The following is a 7205-nucleotide window of genomic DNA, read 5'->3' as shown; positions in this document are numbered from 1 at the left end:
ACTATGTTCATAGCAGCTTTATTTATAATAGCCAGAAATTGAAAACAACCTAAATGTCTCTCAACTGAAGAATCATTTAAAAACATGACACATGTATAGATTGGAATATTACTCATCTGTTAAAAAACAATGACATCATGATTTGAAGGCAATTAGATGGAACTAGAAAAAAAAATCATCCTGAGTGAGGTAACCCTAACCCAGAAAAGCAAACATGGTATGTACTTACTTATAAAAAATATTATCTGTAAAGTAAAAGACAGTTATGCTGCAGTCCACAGAAGCAGCAAGGCTGTCACAAGGAAGACTTAAGGGAGGAAGCAAGGATCTCCCTGGAAAGGAAAAATAGTATAGATTTTGAGGATTGATTGGGGACAGGTGGGACTGGAAACGAGGGAGATCTGGTTGTGGGAAGAATAAAAGACAGGGAGAAACTACTGGAATTGGAGAGCATTTGAGGGCAAGGTGGGAACCTAGTGCCATGGAAACTCCATGAAATCTACAAGAGTAAGCCTAGCAAAGACTCTTAGTAATGGAGGACACAGACCCTGAACAGGCAGGCCATTTTCTATAACCACTGGAGGGACTGGGACACCAACCCAGCCACATAACCTTAGACCTACAGTTTATCCTGCCTCCAGAATGTGCTGGGATTGGAGCCCAGCAGAATAGTAGTCAAAGCCAGTTACTAATGAGAGCAGATGCAAAGTCCCATAGCCAAACATCAGGCAGAGCTCAGGAAGTCCTGTGGAGGATGGACAGGAAAAATTGGAGGACTAGAGGGGTCAGAAACATACTATGGGAAAATGACCCACAAAGTCATCTTTAACTGGGACTCATGGGAACTCACAGACATCAGGAAACCTGTAGGGGTCTGACCTAGGTCCTCTACATATGTTATGACTGAGTGCCTGATGTTCTTATGGCCTTTGTAGCAATGGGAACAGGCACTGTCCCTGACTCTTGCCTACTTGTGGAATCCTTTTCTTCCAATGTAGCTTGTTATCCTATGTTAGGTTGATGTTCCTGGGAGGCCTGCTGTTTTCTGAGGGGAAGCAGATGGTAAATGGATACAAGGAAGAAAAAAAGTGGGAAGAAGGCTGGGTTAGGGGAGGGAAAAGAAATTGTAGTTGTGAGGTAATATATGAGAGAAGAATATAAAATTTAAAATTCACTAAAAGGAACTTTCTAGAGATAGTAGATATTAAGATTACATTATTATTCATTATTCAAAGATTTTTCTGTACATAATACATTTTCCAATGATGTTTTGTTTCTCAAGATATTTTTATATCACCTACTGTTAAACTTACATGATGTGTGGGAACCAGATAAATATTTTTTGTACATACTGGAGTACAAATATTTTATACAAATTTTCTTAAGAAAACTAGTTTTCCTATCATAATTTATATTTTAGCAGCTACAAATTAACCTGCAAAATACAATAGAGTAATAAGATCTTGATATTGAAATGTTTATGCATGTGGTAGATTATATTCCTTTTCAGTTATTGCCAGAAGTGTTAAAGAATTCTATGACTTTGCTTTCTGTGTCTCATAAATGTGTCTGCCACCAGGCATGGTCATCTTACTCTGGTAAAGGAGTGTGAAGGAAGACTCAGAAGATTTAAGAATTATCCAGAGATTGCATCATTGCTCTTTATCTCCCTCTTCCCAAGTGTGTGTTAGAATTTTTCTTGGAGTTCTACAGCTGAGAAGCTACACTCAGGAAACACAACTGCACAATGCAGATGAGACAGCTACAGAAGAGATATAGAAGACCCAGCAGATTCCCCTGTAATGACTGAAGCTTGGTTGTGTGAGCCACTGGTACTTGCTATACAACAATGTTTAAAAGCTACTTTAAGTGAGGTAACCCAGTCTCAAAAGATCAATCATGGTATGCACTCACTGATAAGCAGATATTAGCCTAGAAACTTGGAATACCCAAGTCATACCACATATCAAATGATGTCCAAGAAGAATGGAGGAGTGGCCCCTGGTTCTGGAAAGGCTCAGTGCAGCAGTATAGGGCAATACCAGGACAGGGAAGTGGGAAGGGGTAGATGGGGGAACAGGGGGAGGGAAGAGGGCTTATGGGACTTTCAGGGAGTGGGGAGCCAGAAAAGGGGAAATCATTTGAAATGTAAATAAAAAATATATCGATATTAAAAAAAAGCTACTTTGGTCTGTGCAAGTACTGCTTAGTTGACTCTGTGGGCTGTGTTCTACTGTGTCCTTGGATCCTCTGAATCCTTACCACAATCCCCCCACTCCCACCCTTTCTCTAGGCTCCCAAGCTCTCTAACTAATGTTTGGTATTATAGGGAGGAAGGTGGGAAAGATTGTGAGAAATTTTGATTTCTTTGTTTTGTTGTTGTTGTTGTTTGGCTTTGTTTCTTTTTTGAGTGTGTGTGTGTGTGGGGGGGAGGGTATTGTTCTTCAAGACAGGGTTTCTCTGTAGTCCTGGCCCTCCTGGAACTCGCTCTGTAGATCAAGTTGGCCTTACATTCAAGATTGATCTGCCTAAGCCTTCCAAATGCTAGGATTAAAAGTGAATCCACAATCAGGGGCACTGCACAGGGCTGAGCTATGTCGTCTGAATATAAATTATAGTCATGTGGCCTGGTGTTCTGGTAGGACTACTAACAGTGGGAGAGTCTCTGACTCCTTTGTCTCCTCTCAGGGCCCTTTCCCTCCTGCTGGATTGCCTCATCCAGCCTAGATATGAGGGGTTGTGCCTCGTCTTGTTGTAACCTGTTATGACAACTTCCGTTAACTTCTCTGGGAGGCCCACCCTTTTCTAAAGTGAAAACAAGAGAAGTGGATCTGGGGGAGAAGGGGTGTGGGAGGGAAGGACTGGAAGAGGTGGAATGGAAAAACTGAGGTTGGGATATAATATGTGAGAGAAGAATACAAACAATTAATTAATTAATTTTAATTTTTTCCTTTGCTCTGCTTTATAGAAAATTGATCGCAAACGCGCAAACCGCCCATTACCTTTTCTTTACCACATCTTGATCTACAGCTTCCTTTGCTCTTTTTGTTCAGATGCCAAAGAGCTTGGCATTAGCACAGGCCATGCAAAAACTGCAAAAGCCTTCAAGTTCTTTTCTTCTCTGACAACTCTGACTTTGTCCTTTTTGTAGACATTCCAGATGGCCATCGCAGGTCCTGTTATCTGGGCAGCAAATTTAAGTTCTTCAGCAGAATTATCTCACTTCTTTGGAACAGAAGGCTTCCTGGAGATAAGTATGAACTTGGAGCTATACTCCTTTGCGTGCAGCACATTGGCCTATAGAGATTCAACGGATTTGTTTTGCTTCCTTGGGTCGACAGAGATGCCCGTGCGTGAGCCACTTTATTGTGGATGCCAGCCACTCTGAATTCTTCCAGGCTGAAGCTCCTGCCAGCCTGGACCTTGGTGTGGTATCTAACCATAGGGCACTACATTGTGGGCCTGATGGGGCTGGAGTCGGGATGAGGGGCAATTCAGTGCCCTTTCGCCTACCAGGCCCTTATGTCTGCGGACCTTGTGTTGCTGGCTGGTTGAACCAAGTGTCCACTCGCTGTGGCCAATCCTTGTGGAGCTTTGGGGTCATGCTATTCTGGCTGTGTGCCACGGCTACCTCCCCTACAGGAGAATGGCTGAGCAGAAAGGCTTTAAAAAGGTATTTTTAAAGTGGTTATCCAGGGTAAGATACTTTCATGACTAGATAGATAGCTAAATGAGTTACTTCAAGCATCTGAATGGAAAAATAACTTTCCATTGAAAATCTTTGACCTATATTACACAGTCACTCAGAATATGATGTATCTATGGATCTATGGCTTTAAGAAAACAGACTGAGAAAAAGAATATAACTAGCTTGACTTAACTGCTAGCCATTGCACCTGACACAGCATTATCACAAATGAATTATAACCCATGGTCTTAGTTAGGGTTTCTATTGCTTTGATAAATACACTGTGACCAAAAAGGAAAGTTGGGGAGGAAACTGTTTATTTGGCTTACACTTCCAGATCATGGTCCATCTTTGGAGACAGGACAGGAACTCAAACATGGCTGGAACCTAGAAGCAGCAGCTGATGCAGAAGCCATGGCAGGGCCCTGTTTACTGGCTTGCTTCACATGGCTTGCTCAGACTGCTTGCTTACAGAACTCAGGATTAACAGCCAGATGATGACTCCGCCCACCATGGCCTGAGCCCACTCCTACTTGATCACTGAGAAAAATGCCTTTAGAGCTGAATCTCCTGGAAGAAATTTCTTAACTGAAGCTTCTTTCTCTCTGATGACTCCAGGTTGTATTAAGCTGACACACAAAGCCAGCCGGTACACCCATAATGGCCAGATGAATTGATTTCATTCACTGGGTCTCAAGGAAAGCAGCAACAAATATGAGAGGCAGGTTATCATGGCATTTTCCAGCCCAGTGCTGTGAATGACTGAATGCTTTGGTGACTATTTCTTCAGACAGGGTCAGTATCATTTTGAGGAATTCTGGAAAATATTATTGAAAGTAAAGGAAAAATTAAGATGGTTTACACTCACTGCCATTAATGCAGTATTCTTGGCATAAAAAATACTTTCCTAGCCATATTATAATGGCTTTGGAACATTTGACTCATCTTACCTGATAAAATCATATGTGCCATAGTGAACCAGAGGGTTTTTTTTTTTTTAGCTATTACTGCATCTACCATGCTATCATTTCTCTCTCCCTTCTTCCCTTCTTCTCTTCATCCATCTCTCCATTCCACCTTTCCCTCCTATTCTCTTCTGCCAGCTCTTTTCTCCCCTTCCCTCCCTCCCCTTCCCTCCTATTCTCTTCTGCCAGCTCTTTTCTCCCCTCCCCTCCCTCCCCTTCCCTCCTGTTCTTTCCTCTCCTTTCTCCTCACTCCCATAGGAATGCATTCTAGGTACTAGCAGTTCTTTGGCTTAGTTACCAAGCAACACATGAAATAGAATCAAATCCATTAAGGCCAACAGTAATGGAATGTTAAGTGACCCACAAAGACTATGAATAATGCATAAGGAAGAATAATATTTTAAATCATTGAGACATGGGAGTTATATTATATAGCCTAAATAATAAGAAATGATTAACAATATATGAGAGGTGTTTCATTTAATAAGATGTGCATAGAAAATCTATTTCGGCTTTTTGAAAATAAAATAGAGTATTGTTAAACAATGATCAAATCTGTTGTATTTAGCAGACATTGAACTAGCAAATTCGTAACATGTAACACATTGTCTGTGGTATTTTGTAAGTTATTTTTGTAGAATATTATCTATACATTTTAATCATTTTCTACATCTTGAAACCTGGTGCAGAACTAAGATACCATTTTACCAGTACAAGGTCTATCAAACACGCAACCTACATCCAGTCAACTGAGCAAGACTGTGCAGAGGCATGCATTTGGAAGGACAAACACATTGACATGCAGAGGCTTCTCTTAGAGAAAGTGATCTGTACCAAACTGGAGAATAAGATATTTCATTTATCAAAACAACAATTAATTATATTAACTTCAGTCTTTCGTGCATACAAGGAAACAGGTATCAGTTTCCATCAAATGATTCTATCTGGTTAGTCTGCATTGGTGCTGGTGTCATAACATAAGAAGCCATCTCTCATTGTGGTCCAAATAATACTTAGCCAATTTGTTCATTAGTTTATTTGCTGAGTTAAACTGTTCACAAAACACCGTGTGTGTGTGTGTGTGTGTGTGTGTGTGTGTGTGTGTGTGTGTGTGTGTGTGTGTAATGCCCTGTGTCTATACTAAGGATAATATTTTGTAGCCTCCAAGTAAACCAAGCTTTCTTAGACAATGAAACTATTCACCCCCATGAAATGTCTGGGTTCAGGAAAGTATTTCCCCACAGAATTGGATAGTCTCCTATTTCTTGGCTATTTCTGGAATCACATCACATTTATCCCCTCTTTCACCTACACTGTCCTAATTTAAACCCTGTTCCAAATACTAAGGCAATACTCTTTGCATCATCCTCCAGCTGTCTGCTAAGCACTCACATGACTGGGAAGGGTAAGAGAGCTAGTTGGGTAGACTGGGGAAACATTATGATGAGTAACCCATGAGCTATGCACAGTCTTCAGGAAAATCTGTCACAGTATTTCCATCTGCCCCGACAGAAAGGTGAAGGATGAAGACTGTCTATCCTCATCTCCTCAAGATTATCCAAATGCCACCTTTGCAGAAAGCAGTCTCAGGCTCTGAGGAGAAATCCATCATTTCAAAATCTCCTTTTACCCCTCTTGGAGTATCTTTTCTTGTATTGTATTGTTTAGTTGGTCACTTATCTCCATATGCACATTAGTGTAAATTCCCCTGTAACCAAAATAGCATAAGATCTTTCTTCTAATGAGGACTCCAAAACTGTATACAGAGAGAGGAAAATAGTTCTATAAAGAAACAGAAGATACCACACTATCCCCTGTACATTGATTTCTAAACAAGAATAATCCCTGCATTTATGTATCTGGAGAAGCTGGAGAAAATGTTAAGATGTGCTTGGGAAGGGTGAGTATCTCCAGGGGAGACAAGACAACTGTGATATGTGCAGATACAGTAGAGAGCACTGAATGGCCTTGTGTTGTATTCCATAGCTGCCTGCAGCTATTACGAACTGGGTTGCTGGAACAGAAGCTGAGGGATAGATGAGGAAGGGGCGAAAAGAAAGAAGGGCCAGGACAAAGTTTCACTGATCAAGGCTAAAACTTTAATGGCAGTCAGACCTTTTAACAGTTTGGGCAAACCCTTCCCCCCAGACTCCGAGTTGAGTTCCAGTGGAAGTTGTCTAGCTTCTCCTTGAGGTTCTTGTCTCTACTGCTCCAGCAGCTGGGTGGGTCACCTGCTAAATTTAGGAATTCCTAGACCTGGAGGAACAATGAGCTTAACCTTCACTGAGCTTCTCCACCCTAGGATAAAAATTCCTGCTTTAACCTACTTCCCTATTATGTCCTAAGGGCAGATTCCTGCCCAAAGCCAGGGATTGTCTTGGCCAATGTCAAATTCAAACCATGTGCATGACTGCCCCAATATGGCTCTGTACAGCCTTGAATGTTTACAATAGCAAAGAAGCTTAATCTACCTTCTTCTTAAATCAGAGGTGTGTCAGGGGTCAATTGTCAGTTAAATTATTTGCATTGTTATACAACCAATGCCCCTATTA

At 41.2% G+C, this 7205-nt stretch overlaps 1 pseudogene; it reads right to left on the bottom strand.

Moving 5' to 3' along the window:
* Positions 1-2998: 2998 nt before the first annotated feature.
* LOC127667978 (60S ribosomal protein L13-like) lies at positions 2999-3677 on the bottom strand (annotated as a pseudogene).
* Between the last annotated feature and the right edge of the window lie 3528 nt (positions 3678-7205).

The sequence above is a fragment of the Apodemus sylvaticus genome, chromosome 17 (genome assembly GCF_947179515.1).
Source record: "Apodemus sylvaticus chromosome 17, mApoSyl1.1, whole genome shotgun sequence".
NCBI lineage: Eukaryota > Metazoa > Chordata > Mammalia > Rodentia > Muridae > Apodemus > Apodemus sylvaticus.
The sequence above is the reverse complement of the archived record's forward strand: the minus strand, read 5'-3'. Positions and strand labels throughout refer to the sequence as shown.